Source organism: Vicugna pacos, chromosome 19 (genome assembly GCF_048564905.1).
Source record: "Vicugna pacos chromosome 19, VicPac4, whole genome shotgun sequence".
Taxonomy (NCBI): domain Eukaryota; kingdom Metazoa; phylum Chordata; class Mammalia; order Artiodactyla; family Camelidae; genus Vicugna; species Vicugna pacos.
In genome coordinates, this window is record NC_133005.1 from 19,211,551 (window position 1) to 19,234,394 (window position 22,844).

The following is a 22,844-nucleotide window of genomic DNA, read 5'->3' on the forward strand; positions in this document are numbered from 1 at the left end:
GCAGTTTACACAGTACTATCAAAAATCATTGATATAATACCAAAACTACTACTATATCAAGTAGATATTGTTATTTATTATCAAAAATAAAATTATGATTTACATATCTTGTATTTTTGTCAAACCCTAATTAATTACTTCTTATCCAGAATCTAACCACCTGTCACAAACTTCATCGGCACCTCCCCAGTTTTAGCCATGGTCCTCTCCCGTATTATTGCACTAGCTTGCAAATTGGGTTCTTTCCTCGTTTCACCCTATTTTCAACCAACAGCCAGAGTGATGCTGTAACATGTTGATCGACTGCACAAAAGATTCCAGTGATGTCCCATCTCATCAGAGTAAAAGCTACTTTAATGGCCCACAGGACTCTACTTGATCAAGCCCCCATCAGCTGGCTCTTCTACTCTCTTCTCCTCCCTGCTAAGCCCTCTGCAATCATCCTGAGCTTCAGAGTGTTTACTAAACTCATTAAATATGCTCCAACGATAGGGCCTTTGCATTTGCTATTTACTCTCCTTCCTCATCTTTACACATAGCTAATTCCCTTGCCCCCTTAGGTTTTTTTTTTTAATCACATTTACTATCAGTGAGGTCTGCACAAAAAAAATCCCATTCCAGAATTTCCCATCCCCTCCCCAGCTTTAGTCTTCACCACAGAACACGAAAAACACAAACTCCAAATACATACAATGACACAAATTCATACTAATCACCTTAGAATTATACCACTTATAGTGTGTGTTATGCATGCACTTTATAGTTACTTCCTTAGAAAATAACCACAAGACTTAGCCATAAAAAAGAATGAAATGCCATTTGCAACAACATGGCAGGACCTAGAGATGATCATAACAAGTGAAGTGAGACAGAGGAAGACAAGTATCATATGACAGCACTTAGATGTGGAATCTTAAAAAACGATACAAATAAACATATTTACAAGATCTATTTACCAGAAGCAGATTCACAGAGACAGAAAACAAAGGGTTTTGTTACCAAAGGGATGGGTGGGAGGGATAAATTAGGAGTTTAGAATTAACATATATACACTACTGTATATAAAACAGATAAACAACAAGGACCCACTACATTCAATTTCTTGTAATAAGCTAGGATGAAAAAGAATCTGAAAAATATTTATATGTATAATGGAGTCACTTTACCGTACCCTGGAAACTAACACAACATTGTAAATCAACTAGACTTCAATAAAAGAAGAAACTAACCACGAGAGAAACCTATCAAGTATACACATGACCCGTCTGGAACAGCATGCAGCCCTGTCTGTGGGTATCTTCTTCCAGACACTATCTGTTTTGCAATTGGCACTTAATGGGGTCTTGCTCCTTTTTGAGGGAAAGATATCACAGACCTCTTCTAAGGTAGGAATGACCTTCCCATCTGACCTGATTATAGACATTCTCTTGCCAACAATGTCTAAAGCCAGCTGTAGGCAGGATGTGTTGGGAGAAGGGGGCAAGGGAGAGAATTCCTTTCCGCACTCGGCTGTACAACACCTTTGGGTCATATTGGGTCAAGGAAGTGAGCGGAGGGAGCGTATGGCATTCCTGACCCCCTTTCATCTCAGAGACCCAGGAATGATGGCATCGAGGAATATGAGATGTGTGTGTTTGTTCACATGTTCAACCATATATCGAGTACCTTTGCATGCTCTGCTGTGTACTAGACACAGGGAGGGTCACATGATCTATAAGCTCACGCAGTATGCTGTCAGAGAGAGGGTATAAGCCAGACAAGTTTGTCAACCTGTAACAGACAGAAATGAAGTGATAACTTGAATCTAATCCAATAAGAGACTGCACAACCAAGATACACTTCAAAGGAAATAACACATTTGCAGAGACTTTGGAAAAGTCTTCATGGTGAAAGTTTGGCTGGAAGGACAGAAAAGCATGTGGATTGGCAAAATGGAGGAGTCAAGTTATTTCAAGAGAAGAAATAGTTTAAATTAGATAGGCAAAAATTAGAATAATTTGATTCAGAGAGAGAAATCCATTAGCCTGCTGATGGAGAGATTATAGGGATGTGTGAACATCTGCATGAGAAGCTGAGCTCCCACATTTACACGTTAATCTAGAAAATTCTCAGACTTTGATTGGCAGTGGAGGCAAAAGACTCATTATCCTTTGCCATCAGGTAGTTCTAAAATGTGTTTCTAAGTGTTTCACCGCAAGAAATATTTCCATGCAGATGACAGCCGCAGGAATCAATCAGAACACACCAATGATGTCATGTCTGATTCTTATTAAATACATTGATGAAGCATCAATTCATTCCAGAACCTAAAGTGTTCTCACTGTCATAAGCCAAGCATGAACATCATTAAAAAACAAAAGTTCCTTGCTGACAGCACCCTAGAGTGATCCCTGTAGCAAATCTGGGGGACATTTAAACCAAATTGATGGCATCCCAAATTGCTGTGGTGGGGAGTCACAATTTGAAGTTGACTCTGATGTTTTAAATCTTACTTCTGAGAAATGGGGCCAACCATGTGCTCTCCTTCCCTGTCTCAGGGGTTTAAGAAAACAAAAAAGTCATGGTGGAAATACTTCAGAATGAAAGTCAGGAGAACAAGAACAAATTGTTATGACCTCTTTGCTATGACCTGGACACTGCTAACCTGCTGCACCAATTCAGGATCTATCTGATCCTCAGTTCACCTTGCGCTAACTGCTCATGGCTGGGATGCTATGGCTCATTCATATTTTTCACTTAAGGAGGCTCCCCTGATGGTTAAAATGTGAAAATATTTGCCCACCTCCTTCCTGCTTAGTATATGGAAGAAGAAAACCTTCCTCTGACAATGGAGGAGCACGAAAGGGTCGATGGTTATTCTCAGTGTAAAGTCCTGAAATGTGGATGTTGAATAAATTAAGAAGAATATTCAATGATGTGGGGACAACTCTGGAATTTGATTTTTTGAAATTGCAGTTAGGGCCCTATTTTCTAAAGGCATGCCTCATTCCTGAAAAAGTGCAATGCAGCAGAAGGGAATGCATGAAGGTTACTGACAGCCTCTCAATGCTAGAAAGCAAGATGCTCTTACTTTACTGACTTCTAGAAAGCGCTTTCTCACTTTTACTTACTTTCTAGAAAGCCCATGCTCTTAGATCTGATTCTCAAGAAGCAGAACCTACTGCAGGGATCCCAGTGCACAGGGTTTCTTGCAGGGCTGGGGAGGAAACCAGGAGAACCAGGATGGGGCAAGGCAAGAGTCGAGGTGGAGTTGAATCCCAGCCTAAGCCCAAGGGGAGCTCCGGACTGTGGACCACAGACTTGAGCCCACCTTGGGAATGGCCTCTTTTAGTTACATGTATGTCAGTCATTGGCTTTCAGCTGTCCCCAGGGTCTGGGGAACGTCATGTAACTTCCAAGGCAAGGCATCTCCATTTGGCCGAGGGCAGTTCCAGAGAAGGGAGTAGCAATCAGCCTTTCACTGCCGGCATTCACAGTGGCCGGGGGATGGGTGCAGCCTGGTGGGGTGATCTGAGGGGGGAACCCACAGCATCCACAGCTTCACTGTTCCCTAACAGGCAGGATGGGACATACTTGATGGGGGCGAGGGAAGGCTCCGTGGAAATAGGAACACTTAAAACTGAGTCGTGAAGGATAAATAAAACTTCAAGGGGCAGAGATCTACTTGGAAAGTCTCTTCCTTGGTCTTCTGATAATAGATGGTAAACCCCACAGACACCATGCAAGATATTCTGGTATTTGCAGTCCCTCCTGCGGCCCTGGCTAGGTGCCCACTGCCATCTTTTCTCCTTTCCCATAGAACACAGTTGTAACCCAGAGGAGGCTGCCCAGCTGCAGGCCACATCCCTTACCCTTCTTGCCGCTGGGCGGGGCTATGTGACGAACTCTGGTCACTGAGGAATAAGTGGAAGTGGTGAGGGACACTTCCAGGCTAAGTCATTTAGGAAAAAATGTGCTTCCTCCACCCTCTCTTTGCCATTTCCATCAACTGCTCTATGGGATGGCAGTCCCAGGGGAGCCTGGTTCCCCGTTCTCTGTGTTGAGAACCATCTGCTAATTAGAACCTTCTACATGAGCCATTATACCTTTTATTGAATTCAAGCCTCTATTCATCACACCAATATCTTAACTAATATTCCTCATTCTTAAGAAATTAATAAAAACCCTTCAGCCAGATGAAACTAGAAAACAATTTCTCTTCTGATGCAAGAGGCATTTCTTTTCCAGTCAGATCTTGGGTTCTGCTATCTTTCTTCTGTGCATTTCATAGAGTTTTGTCATGGACTGGTCACTTCCTTGTATCAGGACATATTTTAAGTTGCAGAAAATTCTGTTCCCTCTGTATGGTTGTTCAAGTTTTGTGATAAAAAGAGTGGTTACATCTATGGCGTGTTAAAAAAGGCTCCACTTGCTCTGATGCTCTGCATCCTGTTGCCAGCACTGGAGTTAGCCAGGCATGCATCACTGTGCTGGTGTAGACCGGTAGTGCTTTGGGATATCGAGATAGCAGCTTCTACATTCTGACTCCAAGTTCTCTTGAATAAGGAGACGATACTGGGAGACTGTCAAGGGGGAGGGAGAGTGTTATCCTCTAGCATTTTGGCAAGAAGTGTTACTTCCTATTTGTGGATCCTACTAAAAATGCATGCCCACTTAGAGAGATGCATTAGGTCCGTGATACTTGTGGAGGAAGAAGGAGCTCAGGGATTTGACAGTTTATCAATTTCACACTCAATGTTGAATTGACCACGTTGACAGGCAGCGAATACTATCATTCCCTCAGACTTGATACAGAGCTTTAAAATTCCTTTTAAATTCACAGCAATTCATCACTATTGTCAGAGAAAGGAATGTGACAGATGAGGTTGCCTGCAAGCTCAGGTACAAGCTAAGTACACTGCATGTGTGAAAAATAATTAGAAACAGCTTTTCTATTGACAAATCGTTCGCATTTATAAAGCTTGGGAGTAATTAAATGATAATATCAACATATCCATAAATATTAATTTTAAAAAGCAGTCTATACCTGTAACACATACTCACTCTAATAAAACAGCATTTGATAGAGGCAGCATCTGTTTCCAGATTTAGCTCAGATAGAAATGCAGTCAGCACATACTACATGACACTTAGTTTCTTTGGAGATATAATTTCATATTTTATATTCAATCCTTATGTGAATTTAATATTTCATCCAGAAAGAAGCAGGCACAGAGAAAGGACATAAATCAGAAACCAGGTCAAAAATCCATATAGCTGGAGTATGAAATATGACATGAAAAATTGGAGAGCCTCAGCCCAGTGGATCTCCAATATCTACATTATTTTTTAATATTTCTATTGGATTCTAATATTTATCAATAAAATAAGTTACTACAGTTTTAACCTTTGAACAATGCAAGGGTTGGGACGCACATCTGCCATGCAGTCCAAAATCCACATAAAACTCTACAGTGGGACCTCCCTCCATACGCATGGTTCCTCATCCTCATATTCAACCAACCAAGGATTGCGGAGTCCTGTAATATCTACTATTGAAAAAAAAAATCTGCCAATAAGGGGATCTTTGCCATTCAAACCTATGTTGTTCAAGGATCAACTGGATCACCAAATATGAGTGAGGGGGAAAAAAATCCCAAATCTTTTAGTCTCCCAGGTTAGAAATTCTCTGCAAAACTAACTAAATTAGAGTGACTTCTTTTGAAGCTCTGAAAAAGAATTCTTTGATTGGAAGCAGGTACTATATTTTCTGCATCCCATGAAGGATGTTTTTATAATAACAGTTTGCATTTCATAAGACACTAGAGTCTGGTCATGGTTTAACTTATCCATGAATCACTGAAAACAAGTTAACGATCTTCCCCCTCAGCTTCCACCCCTGCTTGTCACACAAACTATTCCTTCAGACCTGTTTTAACTGTGAAAAGCATGTTTCCTGACACAGAGCTTGTCTTTACGAAAGTCTATCTGAGTAATCCGCAGCGTCTGAGAAACGTCCTATGACCGCTTTTTGACCCATTGACACAGCTGTTGGTTTTCCCATTTTCCTTACTACAATGCCCTGGATAGCATTTCAGATGCACACAGTCACGACCTTTATTGTTGGCCAGATGGGCTGTGAAATGTATGCTAATGTTCATAATAGGATTACACAAGGTTGTTTATTCTCTGAAAAATAATATGAGCATTATCCTCTATTTTTTTTCCCCCAGTGGGTTTGCCCTTTGATAGGAATTAGGAAGTCTAATTTTGATTAAGTAAATATCGGCTTTCAGCTTTGCCAACGATGGTTCATTTAGGCAAATACTTTAATGGTATTAAGGGTGGAAAACAGGAAGAATTAGCCAGGTAAACTGAAGTACAAAGAACACATTATAATACAGGACCATGCATGGCAACTTGCAACATATATGTATTTTATGCTAGAATTATGTATAGTGATTCACCTTAATTCAAATATGGGACAAAGGACTGTATGTGGGCTGTGAAAGTGACACTTAAAAATACAGAATGCAGGGCGTAACTACAGTGCCACTGTCCTTCAAACCTTTTGCTTTGTATATTCTTGCCCAGGTATGACTCTGGGTCTCCACCAAATACAGATGCTCAGTTTAGAATTTTGGTTCAGGCAGTTTGTTTGGGAGAGCATCCCGGGTCGCACAGTGAAGGCGGGGAGGCAGATGGATAGGAAGGAATGCCAGCAAAGGTGTGTGATAGAGTGGACACAGCTGTGGGCACCTGGGGTACAAGTTCACTGTGGATCATGGGAGAGGCTCTGTGCCTCCAACGCCTCCAAAGAGGGGCAAGGGAAGGCAGGTATTTGGTTGTCCATCACCTTCCTCATTGGTTGAGGGCCACATGCCATCCAAACATGGCCAAGCTGCCAGAGAGGCACAGGGCCAAGAAATTCAGGAAGACACAGGCCTGCCTAGAAACTCATTGAAGAGAACTCTCTTATGGGTTGAGGGGATGTGGGCAGGGAATCCACAGATTCCACTACGTATGCAAAAGCCAGTGTGTCCCTGTGAATGAGGGGGGCTACATCTGAGCTCAGATGCTGGAAGGAGGGTTTGGGGTCTTGTTCTACCATTCATTTGTGGTGAGTAGTTTTTGCGTGCTTGGAGGTTTGGGCCACAGTTTAACAGTTTGACCTCTTGGGGGCTACACCCTGGAAATCCATTTCCTCTTCAGAAAGAGAGATAAGAGAGATTTATTGCAAAGATTAAATCATAATAATAATGGTTGCATGAAAAGCATCTAGAAAAGTGCCTGGCTTATAATAAATGCACCGCAGATTCTAGGCCCCAGCCTCATTCTCCCGCTCCTATTTCTGTGCCCCTCCTTCATCCGTAGCATTGCTGTTGCATAATAGACAGCAAATCCCTTTGGGAATTAGGAATGTGTGTCAGGGGTCCCCGGTCACTCTCAAGTTTGATAAATTCACTCTAAGGATCTACAGAACTCAGGAAAGCTGCTATACTCATGGTAGGGCTTATTATGGTGAAATAATATAGATTATAATAAGAACAGAAGAAGGCACGTAGGGCAGAGGCCAGAAGAAGCCAGGCACAAGCTCCTTGTTGTCCTCTCTCCAGCGGAGGCATGTGGACAGCATCTAATTCTCCCAGTAGTGATGTGTGGCAACACGTGAGAAAGCTGTCACCAGAAAACAAACATGTTAGCAAGACCCAGATGCACTGCGCTGTTTGTACTCTACCTGGTGCCACTGTTTCGCTAGTAAAATTAGATTGTTGCCATCCTGGCTGCAGTCGCCTGAATCCCACCCAGACACAGAACCAATCCCTCTCCCTCCATCCAATAAATTGCAGATAGTATGTCAAATGATCCAGGGAACAATCAAGCATCTTTAAAAAGTGACCAGTGAAAGAAGAAAAAAAAATGGAGACGACTCTGCCTTGTAAAATCTGGCAATTATATGGTTCACCATAAAGAGGAGTTTCATTTTGTGAAAGACCCATGATGGGCTTTACTCAAGGATGTTTAATTTCTAAAAGCCCCAAATCAACACAATTACAAGACGGAAGAAGTCCAAGAGCAGGATCTCACATCCTGGTGTCATAAGGGCAAACGTACGCAAAAAGCAGAAGACAGTGGTTTCCAGATAAACGTAATCATTAGGAAGTTTGATTTTTCCTATTAAATTGTATTTGTTCAAGGTGGAGGTCTAGAACAGCGCTGTCAAACTACAACCCGAGGCCCGAAAGTGAGATACGTACGTGATTGTAAGTTTCCTATTGGCCACACTTTGTTTAAAAAAATAAAAAGAAATGTTAAATTTGTTTTAACAATATATTCCATTTGATCCTGTAGGTCCAAAATAAATCATGTAATCAATATAAAATTATTAATGAGCTAGTGAAATCCACACTCCTTGAAATCCAGTGTGTATCCACCTACAGTACATATCATTCAGCCTAGTCCCTTTTGTGGAGTGTGACTTCCACATTGCACAGAACCGGAAAACAAGCACCTCTGTATCCTCCAGTCAGTGGGTCTGGTAACGACCTCCTATTTGTGCATATTTTACTAAACACTATCAACCTTTAGTTGAACAGAGAATTAGAAAAACTTTAGTTATCCTACTTAGCATCATGATTCTCTTTCCCTTAATTGTGTTGGCTGAATATTTTATCAATTATTTTATACATAACTTCTTGAGTATATGGCACCTTACTGAACATTTTAATGCTAGATCATCCTTATATTAAACATGAGGAAATGTGTTCAGAAAAATATGGCAATTTGCTTGGAGTCTCAGAACTAAGAACAGGCGTGGGGGTCAAAATCTTAGTCTGTTTCTCCACTGAGCTTTCCTGCGCGTCATCCTCCATAGTACAGGGGCGGGAAGAGTAATGGCTTGTAGCCAAGGTGAATTGTGGGACCTCAAGTGACTCAGAAAGGCCTGGAAATAAAGGAGCAGAGCTATATACGCCTTTCAGAGCTCGCTCCTCCAGAGGGAAAAGAATGAAAGCCTTTGGAAAGATTTGCAATTGCATCTGTGTCTTAGATCTTATGATAAGATGTAAGGCCACCACCTTATACCAGCGAAGAATGAAACTATTATTTCACAGTCATTTACAAACACATTTCAATTCACGAAGTCACATTTCATGTTAATTTCTAGGAACTTCAACCAAGTCTGGAGTCATTTGGGGGAAACTGCAGTGCTGGAATCCAGAACATCTCCTGAATCAGCCTAGTGTTTCCAGATATTTAAGGCCATCAACCCCAGGGAATTTTTTTCACCCTTCATCAACCTAGAGTTGTGAGGCAAACTACTGAGGAAAGTAACTTGGCCACAGGCTTTGATCTCTGAAAGATCTGAGCAATTAATTGACTCCTTTGTCAACCTAGAAATAATAATTAAATCCTCCTCTAATTTACCACACAGCATATCGGTGTTAATCACTCCTGGGCCTCCTTTGCTGACTTCAGTTATTTAATCAATTTCCATACCACTAGCATTTTACATAGTTACTGGTATATTATTTGATGGCAACTCAGTACGTTATCAAAAATTCCACTGAGAGAAAAAATGATATTTAAAAAGGGCAGACTAATGAACACAGGAACTACTCGGTCCTTTGTATCAGCAGTTTTCAACCTTGACTTCACATTGGAATCACCCAGGGAGCTTTAAGAAAATGCCTGGTGTCCCAGCAGAAATCCTGATTTAATTGGTCCAGGATGTGGTGTGGGTACCAGGAATTTTAAAGCTCCCCGGTGATGCTAACATACAGCAGGGTTGAGAATCACTGCTCTACACTCCCTAAACATTATCCCTCAGTTATGTTAGCAGTGTAAGCTTAAGCTACGCAAATGGACCGTATTTCCTAAGATTCACATAAAAATGCCTTTAGAGAATAAATAGGCAACAGTGTGTCCTCAGGTTTAATGGAGAGTAAATAAAAACATCCAGTCAAACAATATTTCTGCTGTAGATTTTTTGTAACACCTTAAAGATATGAAATAACACACAGGATAAATTTTTCCTTGGATTAAATTTCCTCCTCCAAATAAACTTCTTTCCAGAAAATGGTATACTTTATTAATGAGATGAGATAAAGTGAGTTTTAATTTCAGGTACTGGAAATATCTATACTTTTGCTTCTTGAAAAAATTTTTTTTCTTTAGAAAGAATTGTTTTTGCCATGAATTGTGCTCAAATTCATAAGCCACATCCACTTAGTTTTGGAAGTGGCTGGAGTACCATAAAGAATGATAATACATGTTTCTCTCCATTGAATAAATCATCGACGAACTTTTTGCATTCATTTTCTTCCCACAGCTTTTCCTGTGACCATATCTTTACAACATCTTCTCCATTGTGCTCAAAGGTCACATGGCTCAGTCCTTCTTAGATAGAAGGCCATGCTCTGAATCCTTTTCTCTTTATCTCCCCCACCACCCATTAGAGTTTTCCTCTCCTAGATACCAATTTCCTCCCTAGTAACACGCTACACACTAAACTTCATGCCAGTCTGCTTCCTGTGCTGCTCCATCCAGGGCACACCCCAGAGGTCGCTGCACACACCATCCCCATTTTACAGACGAGTAAACTAACATCGAGTGAGATTAAGTTACCTCCCAAACTCCTATAGTGAATAGATGAGAGAGAACCGGGATCTGAAGCTGAGAAGTTTGACACCTGAGCCTACAGCCGCAAAAGCGTGGCTACCAAACCAAGGCTACTAGATAGGGTGTTGTTAGAACACTTTACAAAGAAGCATTGTTGTTTTGTTTCCATCTTTAGGAAACCTTTGGATGGCTCTTGGGATCCACACCTGGAGGAGGAGGAAAAGGAAGCAGGAATGGACAGAAGGAGAAACTGAGCTGCAATGAAGCTTTAACAGAGGCCTCAGCCTTTGGGGATCTCAGGAGCTAAGGTGACCCCTTAGTTGGGGATAGGGGTCTGGGCTCTTATTCCCCTCACAGTGATCCGTCATTGATCACTTGGAAGTGCATCAGACCTTGGGAGAGATACCTAAGGCCCCTTTCTGGCTATATCCCAGCAGCCAATGAATATGGTCCCCATTCCTGAAGGGGGATCTTTGGGGAGCATCACAGCATTCACTCCAGGGTTGTTCTAAGGTGACCACATCCAAGTGGTTAACCTAGAGATGTTTTTCCCAAAGACAACTGGCCAGCCTCAACATGTTCAAGCCAAGTAAATAGATTTATAAAAAAAATAGATCAATTCTTTTTCATAGGAGTGAGCTTGGTAGCAGTGATTCAAAGTGCCTGGGCATGCTGAAGAGATCTCAGAGAACATGCTCTGCCCTGCCACCTGACTGCCCAAGGGCTGCTCAGCCCTCGGGAGACACCTGCTACCAAAGTACAGCCTAACAATTTGTGATCTAGCCTCTCCCTAAATAACACCCAATTATTCAAATAAGCAAAATATTCAAATGAAAAGTAATGTTAAAAATAGATACAACTTTTTTTTTTTTTTTTTTACCACTGGCTCTCAGTTAGTCTCACTAATGAGCTATAAATTGATTCACTGTATACTTCGGAGGTTCAGCCTCAGGACACATCTCTCAGGCTCCCCGATTCCCTTTTATAAATAAAGAAGTCGCCGTATCCACATATATCCTGATATCTGAAATAGTGGTTGAAATATGAAATAAATTTTTACTTAAATATTTAGTTTTCTTATTTTCCAGGAATCTTTTCAACATCCGGCTCTCGTTGCTACTGGGAATTAAGAGTTCCGGCTAACAGAGGAGCATTCTGTGGACAGACACTTCATTTTTTGTGAAGGCATCCTTGGGGTTCCTGGAAGATCGTATCCGAGTGGGCAACTTCTCCATTTTACCACCCGATATTTGGACCACTGTGACAGAGACGGAATGCTCCCTGACAAGTTGAAAGTGATACCCCTGACACTTTCAGCCCTCATGACCTGTTCTTCCTCTTGCCGTAATAAAGAACAAGTTGGATTTTGCTTCCAAGCAACACTTCCTCACACTTCCTGTGTAGGACTTTCAATCTAAATGTCTCCATATCTTTTAACTTTTTCTCAGAGGTCAAGCTTTGAAAATCTTTTTTTTGTAATTGATTTATTTTATTTTGTTTTATTGAGTTATAGTCAGTTTACCATGTTGTGTCAATTTCCAGCGTAGAGCAAAATTTTTCAGTTATTCATAAATAAACATATATTCATTGTCACATTCTTTTTCACCATTAGCTACCACAAGATCCTGAATATATTTCCCTGTGCTATACAGTATAATCTTGTTTATCTATTCTATATATACCTGTCAGTATCTACAAATTTTGAACTCCCCATTTGTCCCTTCTCAATCATCTACCCCTGGCAACCATAAGTTTTTATTCTATGTCTATGAGTCTGTTTCTGTTTTGTATTTATGTTCATTTGTCTTTTTCTTTTTAGATTCCACATATGAGCGATCTCACATGGTATTTTTCTTTCTCTTTCTGACTTACTTCACTTAGAATGACATTCTCCAGGGACATCCATGTTGCTGCAAATGGCATTATGTTGTCGGTTTTTATGGCTGAATAGTATTCCATTGTATAAATATACCACCTCTTCTTTATCCAGTCATCTATTGATGGACATTTAGGCTGTTTCCATGTCTTGACTATTGCAGATAGTGCTGCTATGAACATTGGGGTGCGGGTGTCATTTTGAAGTAGGATTCCTTCTGGATATATGCCCAGGAATGGCATTCCTGGGTCATACAGTAAGTCTATTCCTAGTCTTTTGAGGAATCTCCATACTGTTTTCCACAGTGGCTGCACCAAACTGCATTCCCACCGGCAGTGTAGGAGGGTTCCCTTTTCTCCACAGCCTCTCCAGCATTTGTCATTTGTGGATTTTTGAATGATGGCCATTCTGACTGGTGTGAGGTGATACCTCATTGTAGTTTTGATTTGCATTTCTCTGATAATTAGTGATACTGAGCATTTTTTCATATGCCTATTGATCATTCGTATGTCTTCATTGGAGAATGCCTGTTTAGGTCTTCTGCCCATTTTAAGCTCAGAAAATCTTTTAACATCCTGATATTCTTTCCTGAACACACTCTGGTCATTCAAACCTTTCACACGACATACTGCTCAACACAGAGATTAATTTCTCTCTGGAAGGTCAGAGCATCACAGAGAGGAGTGGGCCTGTCACTCACTCTGTAATAATTCTCTTAAGTGTGGATGCTTTGAACAGCATTAGCTATTTTAGCAACCACATCAAAATATTTACTCATCTTGGCTCATGAAATTTTAAGAGTAAAGGAAAAATTAATAAATGAGACTACACTAAAATTTAAAACATCTGCTTGTCAAAAGGCTATGAAGAAAATGAAAAAGCAAATTACAGAATGGGGCAAAACACAAATTATATATATACATATATCATATGTATATATAAATTATATATATATATACAGACACACCTATGTAAACATGTAAATTTCATATACTGCTGGCATGGTTCATGGTACACTCTCTCAGGAAAGCCGAACGTACATATGTCTGTATCTAGCAATGCTACCACAGGTATATATTCAACAGAAATGCACACACAGTTTCATCAAAAGACACATGTAAGAATATTTATACAAGTACCATTCACAGTAGCCAGAACAGGAAATAGAATAAATAAATAACTGTATAATCATACCACAGAATACATGACAGTAATGAAAATGAGCAAACAATTGCTACCTAGGACCACATGGATGAATCTTATAAGCATAAGACTGAAGGAGAGAAGCCATATTTTTGAGTACATACTGCATGAGTCCGATTACATAAAATTCAAAAACAGACAAAACTAATTTATAGTGTGAGAAGGCAGGGTGCCCCTTGGGAGGCAGTAGTTCTTAGAAGAAAGTGCAAGAGGAATTTCTGGGATATTAATTACAGTCTGTCTCTTGACCTGGGTGCTAGTTACACAAGTGTGCTCTCTTGATGAAAATTCAGTGAGATGCATTTATTATTATTTGTGCACTGTTTTGTAATACTTTGACAGAAAGGGTTACTTCGAAATGAACTTGTAAGGTAAATAATTGATGTTTCACTGCAGTGAATCTAGGTTCATCTTAGAAAGTGATTGCTACTTCATAGCAATGGCTTCACCAGGCTGTTTGTTTCATCTAAAGAGCTGGTTTCCACAACAGTCAGATGCTATGCCAAAAAGAGTAAATAAAATAGAGGGCCACTAGTCATAAAGAAATTCTGACACTTTTAGCTACGGAGTTACCATTTCTGGTGCTCGTTATTGCTTCGTGTAGATTCAGATATCTATCTGTATCATTTTCCTTCTCATTGAAAGACTTCCACCATTTCTCTCAGGGATGGGTCTGTTGTGTTGAATAATTTTCAGCTTTTACATGTCTGAAAAAGTCTCCAATTCACCTTCATCTTTGGAAATAATCTCCTTTCTCTTCCATACCATTTTACCCCAAGTTTCTGAATAAAACAGAAACACTGGGTAATGTTTAAAATGCCTTCTTTAAATGAGAGAGAATTATACAATGAGTGACCGAGCATCTCCCCAGGGGTTCATACTTGCTTACTGACTAGGAAGGAATTGCACGACACATTTATAACTCGGGAAGATGCAGCGGCTGTGCCTCCAGACCCAGGTCTAGCTCATCTTAACCCCCAGCCGCTGGATCGTGGAAGCAGCATGCGTGCAGCTCCGAGAAAATGAGACAGCTTCAGCTAAGAGTGTATGCAGCTGTCCATCCTCGGCTGTGGGCAGGAATGACTCGACATTATTCCAGGCAGAAAGGATGCAAAATATAATGAAGGAGATGCTGGGCTCTGACTGTAGCCTGGGAAAGAGTACGATCATCTAGGAGACCAAGTCCGAACCTCATGCCCAAACTGCAGGTGACCACCAGCAGAAGTTTTCATCAGGAAAACAGGGTGTAAGGGCAAATTACAGAGTGGGATTCACAGGATATTTTTATACAAATGAAATACAGTTAAAATCAACAGCGATGACAGTCTTTATAGGAAAAAAGGCATAATGCAAAACAAGCCTGAGAGATGTCTTTTATCTGATTTCAGGGAAAGCAGTGTGTCTGTTCCTAACCAAGAATAAACCCTCTGTCCTTTGGATCGCAGCCCATCCTTTACATTTCTCCTCTAGTCTCTCTAGTCTATATTTTTCCTTTTAACAGCTTTGAAATATAATTCACATACCATAAATGTCATCCATTCCAAGTATGCAATTAAATGTTTTCCGTATATTCGCGGACTTGTGCAAATAGCGGTACAATCTGATCTTAGAACACTTCATCACTCCAAAAAAGAAACCCCATATCCATTGGCCATCACTCCCCAAACCCCCTTCCCAAGCCTCTGGCAGCTGAACTAATCAGCTTTCTGTCTCTCTTGATTTGCCTATTGTGGGATTTCAGAGAAATAGAATCATACAATATGTGGTGTTTGGTGACTGGCTTCTTTCCTTTAACCTGATGTTTTCAAGATTCATCCATGTTGTATATATGAATTCATTTATCCCACTCTTTATGGATGCATGTATATGCATACTTTATAATGATGCATATGTGATTTTTATATGTACTTCATACGTGTGATGACATATGCTACATAGATGACACCTATAACAATGAATTTACATACATCACATGTATACATGAAGGGTGTACATGTAACTATTAGATATAGATGTAGATGTATACATCTCATGCTTAGCTGATAGGATGTATTCTATGTGTACGTATGTAAATACAGTTTGCCCTTGAACAAGTTGGCGGTTAGAGGTGCTGACCCTCCATGCAGTAAAAAAATCCATGTATGACTTTACAGTAGGCTTTCTCTATCCAAGGGTCTGCATCAACAAAGTCAGTCAGGTGCAGATCATGTAGGACTGTAATACCTATTTAGTGGGGGAAAAAAAATCCATGCATATAAGTGGATCCACACATCTCAAACCCATGTGTTCAAGAGTCAACTATATAGATATTTACCCTGCCATACCATATTCTGATAGGATGACAGGCTGGGTATATATATTTACCTCTCATCACTCCCAAGTCTTCAGAGAAATAACAATGTAGACATGTAATGTAGAATAAATCTAAAAGAATAAGGAGAAAGGAAGAAAATGTGAGTGGAGCAGTCATTGAAAGATAGATTTCAATCAATTTGTGGAAGGAAAGCACAGGAAAACAAGCTTAAGACAAATTAGAAAGGGCACATCTTAATCCAGGAAGTAAAAAACTTACACACTGAAAACTACGAAACATTGCTGAAAGAAATTAAAAAAGACACAAATAAATGTAAAGGCACCTGTGTTCATGAAGTTGGAAGGCTTAATATTGTTAAGATGTCAATACTATTCAAAGTGAACTACAGATTTAATACAATTTCTTTCAAAATCCCAATGGCAGAAACAGAAAGTCCATTGCAAAATGTGTGTGGAATCTCAAGAGACACCAAATAGCAAAAATAGTCTTGAAAAAGAGGGACAAAATGGAGCTCTCACATTTCTTGATTTCAAAATTTATTAAGAAGTTACAGTAATCAAAACAGTGTGGTCCTGGCCCAGAGACACATACAGACAATGGAATAAAGTAGAGAGCCCAGAAATAAACCTTCATATATATGACAAATGATTTTTGGCAAGGATTCCAAGATCATTCAATGGAGAAAGAACAGACTCTTCAACAAATGGTGTTGGGAAAACTGGATATACAGATGCAAAAGAATGAAGTTGGATCCTTATCTTATGCCATGTACAAAAATTAACTCAAATTAGATTAAGAACCTACATGTAAAACCTAAAGCTATCAAATTCTCAGAAGAAAACACAGGGTAAAAGCTTTATGACACTGGATTTGGTAATGATTTCTTGCATATGAGACCAAAAGCACAAGCAACAAAAGAAAAAAATAGATACACTGAATCACATCAAAATTTAAAACTTCTGGTTATCAAATGGCAAGAGGGAAAAGGTAGCCTAGAGAATGGGAGAAAATATTTGAAAATCATATATCTGGTAAGGGAGTAATAGCCAGAATATATAAAGAGCTCTACAACTGAACAACAACAACAACAAAAATAACTCTATTTAAAAATGGGCAAAAACTTCTTTAATAGACATTTCTTGGAAGATGATATACAAATGGCAAAAAAACACACGAAAAGATGCTCAGCATCACTAATCATCAGTAAAATGCAAATCAAAACCACAATGAGATATCACTTTATACTCATTAGGGTAAGAGAAGAGAAAGAAAGAGAGAGAAGGCAGTGGGTGGGGAAAGAGAGAGAGAAAGTAGAGGGTAAGGGTGGGGAGAAGAAAAGTATTGGCAAGGATGTGGAAAAATTAGAAGCCTTGTGTACCATTGGTTGGAATATAAAATGGTACAACAGCTATAGAAAAAAGTATGGCAGTTCCTCAAAAAAGAAAAAAATGGAATTAACATGATTCAGTAATTCCACCTCTGCATATATATTCAAAAGAATTAAAAGCAAAGTCTCAAAGAGATATTTGCACAACCCACATTTATAGCAGCATTATTCACAGCAGCCAAAAGCTGAAAGCAACCTAAGTCTCCATCAACAGATGAATGAATATACAAATTGTGGTACATAAATACAAGGGAATATTATTAAGCCTTGAAAAAGGAGGAGATCCTGACATATGCTACAATATTGATGAATCTTGAGGACATTATGCTAAGTGAAATAAGCCAGTCACAAAAAGACAACTACTGTATGATTCCACAGATATGAGATATCTAAAGTAATCAATTTCCTAGAAACAGAAAGTAGAATGGTGGTTTCCAGAGGTTGAGGGGAGGGGAGAGTGAGGAGTTGTTTTATGGGTATAGAGTTTTAGTTTTGCAAGATGGAAAAGTTCTGGAAACTGGTTACACAACAATGTGAAAGCACTTGATACCACTGAGTTGTATACTTAAAAATGGTTTAGATGATAAATTTTATATCATGTGTATTTTACCATAATTTTTAAAAATTAGGATGGGAACAAATGGCACAGAACAGGCTTATGAAGGGGCTGCATGGGAGTGGAAACTAATCCGTCAAGGGATCCCAGAGAAACATCAAAGGTAGAATCAGTACATGGGTCAAGAAGTCAACTGAAAACAAAGAAATTAACATAATTGATATCAATGTGTATGCCTAAAGCCACCCATATTGTCAGCCTATTATAAGCAGGAGTCTAAGTATTTAGTCCCACTCAAATTTAAGGGGAAGGTTTCTCTGTAGAAAGAAACTGAATGGAACCCCTGAGAAGAACTTGGCCTTCTCTTGTGGATGCTCTTGCCCAAGGGGAAAAAAAATCTCCCATGCACATTTATTCCGGCATTTTGGTTGCTGAGAGCTTGAGAGCTGCCTGACTCCCTCACAGCTAACATACTCTTATAGATATAAAATGCTACTATTCAGTCTCACCACTCAAGAAAGAGGCCTATTGGAAACAAAGATATCTATACAACAGCAGAGGAAACTTATATTCACAGGCCAGTATCATAAATCCAGGCTTTCACTTTTCAAAGTAAAAACCAACATCACGAATAACAAAGTCCATGACAACATACAGAAAACCCAACCGTGGAGAGCAGATGTTACTCTAAGAACAAAGGAGAATTTATCAACAACATTTGAATTGATATGGACAGACAGATAATTCAGCCATAAGATAAGAACAAAATATTATGAAGGAGAAACAATAAACAAGAATGTTTAGGGATAAAATTGTGACTTTAAAAAATAAAATCAGCAGAAGAAGTTGAACATAAGGTTGAGAAGATTTCAAAGAATGAAGAGCAAAATAAAAGTGGAAGTTATGAGTGAAAAAAAAATGAGATATAGAGGTTGAATAGCCAATGAGTCCCATAGAAATAGGATAGAGAAAATGGGAAAAGGAAATTTTCAAATAACAATGGGAAAATCCCTGAGGTTGAAAAAAATATTAAAATATTCCAATGAGTCCCGAGAAAAGCAAATGAGCAAAAACTCACACAACAAGCCCTGACTCAGATATAGCTTCAAGAAATTTCAGCATATCAATGAAAAAGAGATGATCCTAGAAGCTTCCAAGTAGGAAGAAATACCCAGGTCACCCATAATAGAAATAAACATCCTGAGCAATAAAAAATAGGGGGGCAATGCCTTCCAGCCACAAGGCAAAATGACTATTGAGCTGTCATTCTACAGCTCAACTTACTATCCATTGAGTGTGAGATCAGGACAAGGACATTTTAAACATGCAAAGACTCAAGAAGCAAGTAGTTTCTATAATTCCTTTCTTAGGGAGTTACTTAAGGACTGCAAAACCTAGCAAGAGAAACTATGGGATCCAAAAAACTGTGGGACAATCCTGGAGAGAAGAGAGGTAACATGATGAATTCTCTGAGCAGACCCAGAAAGAAAATCAAAAAAAAAAAAAAAAAGAGAGAGAGAGAGAAAGGAAAAGGGAATGAAAAAAATAAAAAGGGAGACAAGAAAGACAAAAGAAAGAAGAGAGATAATATTCAGATACCCTCTCTGATTAAAAGCTTACATTAACTTGAAGATATAAAGACACATTCTTCTCATCTCAAAAAATTATAAAGGAATTTAGAAACCACAAGGAAAACAAAACACCCACTAAAACAATTATCATAGTATTGAAAAATTTTAAGTGGGTGATTTTAATTAATTAAATAAAATATATTTGATCTTTCTGTTCAAAATATTCTCCTTAAAGTGGCCCAATAGTAACACAATTTCTGAGATCTTGAATACAATGGAATTGTACTTGCTGTCACACCTGAATTATAGTTTAGTTATATAGTCTATATCCAAAAAGCAGTTTTTCTTAAATGTTTGAGGACACTTAAAATTTTTCTCTTAAGTTCTCATCTATTTCATGTTTTATTTTTGCTTCATCCAGAGTCAGTTGTCTTATTCAACTATTTTTTTCAGAATCCCCACCACCAGCTACCATTTTGTATTTTGTTTGTCACCTTTATCTGCAGCTGAGGTGGTAAAACATAGCACTTTCTGGGTACATTGCCACCCTCAATAATATAAGGATTCTATTAGTAAAAAGGAAAGGGGAAACTAACATTGTTTGGGCAGCTGGAAGCCCTCCCATTTATACACAACCAAATTAACTACAGATGTAGAAATAAAACTTATTGTGTTACTTCATAGTTTTTGAAAATTCTGTATGCCAATATATATCTTCTCTGCTAGGATCAGGATCAATTAACATTCAGTGACTTGTCTTTATTCAGTGGCTTTTACATACCTTATCTCACATAATCTTTAAAATAATTCTGTGAGCTTGATATTGTTACTTTCAATTTACAGATCAAAACACAGAGGTTTGGGGTGATAAAAGAGCTTATCCAAGGCCGTAAGGCCAGGAAATAATAGATTTAGAACCCAAGCAAGTCACCTGATTCTGCTTTGAGGGCTATTTCCATGATACCACCCCCTCCAAGTAATTTAACTGGGTTAAATTTCCTTCTTAGGGTCAGTCTTGCAATGGGGATTATACACATTTATGTCCAACAGCCATCTCGTCCACCTGCCTTAGTTAGTTCAAGCCCATTAGCTAAAAAAGAAAGGGTTCATCAATTTTATCCAATATTAAGACAAGCAACCAAAAGGTCCATGTACCAAAATGGCGAACAATATCCAAACATAAGTAGGAACTTGAAGTTATGGCCTATGGTGCTGAGAAATGCAGGAAGTGAGCACTTAACTTTTATTGACTTAAACAGCCTATGCAATTCATTTACCATTTTTCATTCATTTATTCAACACGTACTACTGGTAAGGTGAATTCCTATGAAGAAGCAGCCAGATATAAAGCCACATGTCTCAAAAGTTTCTAGATACATCCTGAATGAATAGAGATTGAACTCCTTGTTCTTTAGTATCCAGAAGCATCTGAGGACTCAGATTTCATGAGCATAACTTTCTTTGAAGCATTCCAATTTCTAACTAAAAAAGTCAAAAAAGTCATGAGTAGTTAGCCTGGTGCAGTTGGTGGGGGTCACTAATTTTAAAAGCATATTAGATGCAGTAGAATCCAATCTCAGAACAGCTGTCTGTGAGGTTTGCTCCAAGACAAATCTAGATCTTAACTAAAAGATGATTGTAACAAAATATGGAAGGCAGGGTAAGACCTTAAGAGGGGAAAATAATAATGGAAGATTGCTAGAGGACTTGTCTCTTCAGAGAGGTAATTAATACTGACTAACAGTAAGATCAACAGAGAAGTATTAAGCAATTTAAGAGTAATGTCTAAGACAAAAGAAACAGATAGATAAATCTCAAACACTAAATACTGCATCAGTTCTCTTAAAGAAAGTATATAAAAAGGAACAAGGAAATATCAGGAAATAAGAACAAATTTTAAAACTATAAACAAAATGTTAGAAAAGTAATCAAATATTTGTTATCAAAATAGATGTGATATCTGTTGATAATCTGATTAAATATGGAGGATAAAAGGCATTTTTATTTCTTGACATATGCTAAAAAGAACAACAAAAATTTTTCAAAAAAACCTTATCTTTAATATAATAAGAAAAAGACACTACCAGAACAAAAGCTACAGATCAGATATACCCTCAAACATTGATATTCAGGTTTTAAGGCAGAATATTAGGGAGGCGGCCACAGAATCCCTCAGACACTGAGCAAGAAACACGTTTCTTGCTTAATAAGGCAAATATTGAAAGGCCTGTCTAGTGATTCTTGGTTAGCAACGAAATCAAAGTCTGTGGACTGGGCATGGGAAAAGGCAGAGAATATCCCTCAAGAGACCCAACCTGACACCAAAGTACAGCAGGAGAAGCAAAGTTGAAGGAGAAACGAACATGCCACTTCTAATTGTGTATAATCTATCCTGGGAGTCTAGAGAGACTTTTGGAGGTGAGGCACAATCAAGAAAGAGAAGAGAAAGTTATCCCCAGGTTACAGGACAGGGAATGTGACTAGATGGACACTGCTCTGAGCTACACAGAAAATGAGAGAGATATGCTCCCCAGAAAAAGATTTAAAAAAAAAAAAGATTCAGCAAAGAGATGTTCAAGAAAATAAATCCAAATATAAATCAAAGGCTCTTCTACCTTCCTGCCTATCCTCAAAACATACTTGAAAATAGTTTCACTCTTTGAAAGAGAAGTAACAAGGAGAAAAGAACCAGGTATGGTCTTGTAAATTAAAAATGCAATGCAAAAAAAAAAAAAAAAGTAAAGGAGTATATGTAAAAGATTCAGCACACACAGCCTAAGAGGAACTATTTAATCAAGCAGATCCCCATACTGAAGCAGATTATAAACATAATTTCAAAAAATTAAGAAAGGCACATATTACAGATACAGGTATTCAAATAATACAAGGAAGTAAAAAGTGAACTTTCTAAATAGAAGATAAAAAGAAAAGAAACAGAAGAAAATAAAATGGAGCTGCTCCCCAGCTCTATATAACTAAAACTATGAAAAAATGTTTAATTAAATTCTTTGGACATTATCCTACAGGCATACAGCCAATGGCAAAACATTTATTCAAGCAAATCTAAATATTGGTAAGAACAGTGAGAATTTGTGACACCTGAGCCATGACCTGCTACCTCCCTGCCCACCCACAGTTCAATGTGACTGAAGCTCCACTCCAGCTCACAATCAAGGGCTATAGTATGTCCCCACTAGGGCTAGGCCATCAATATTTATTATCCCCTCCCAATTTCACATTTCAGAGACTAAACTGCAGATAAGTTCAGCCAAGGAGTTAGTGGATCCTCTTCTCTAACAAAGCCACCAATCACAGGAGAGAGCCTCTAAGCCAGGCAC

General features: G+C 38.8%; 1 long non-coding RNA gene across 5 annotated transcripts in view; it reads right to left on the reverse strand.

Moving 5' to 3' along the window:
- Positions 1 to 22,844, reverse strand: part of LOC140687393 (uncharacterized) — a 365,887-nt gene that overhangs the window by 65,570 nt on the left and 277,473 nt on the right. For 2 of the 5 annotated variants that reach the window (XR_012061651.1, XR_012061647.1), the window contains 2 exons: positions 16,043 to 16,102; positions 6,695 to 7,656 (listed from right to left, as the gene is read on the reverse strand). The exons of 2 other annotated variants lie outside the window; for them this stretch is intronic. This is a non-coding gene — a long non-coding RNA (uncharacterized lncRNA). Of the gene's footprint in view, positions 1 to 6,694; positions 7,657 to 16,042; positions 16,103 to 22,844 lie in introns of those variants that run through there. One more of the 5 variants, XR_012061648.1, reaches the window with a different exon arrangement.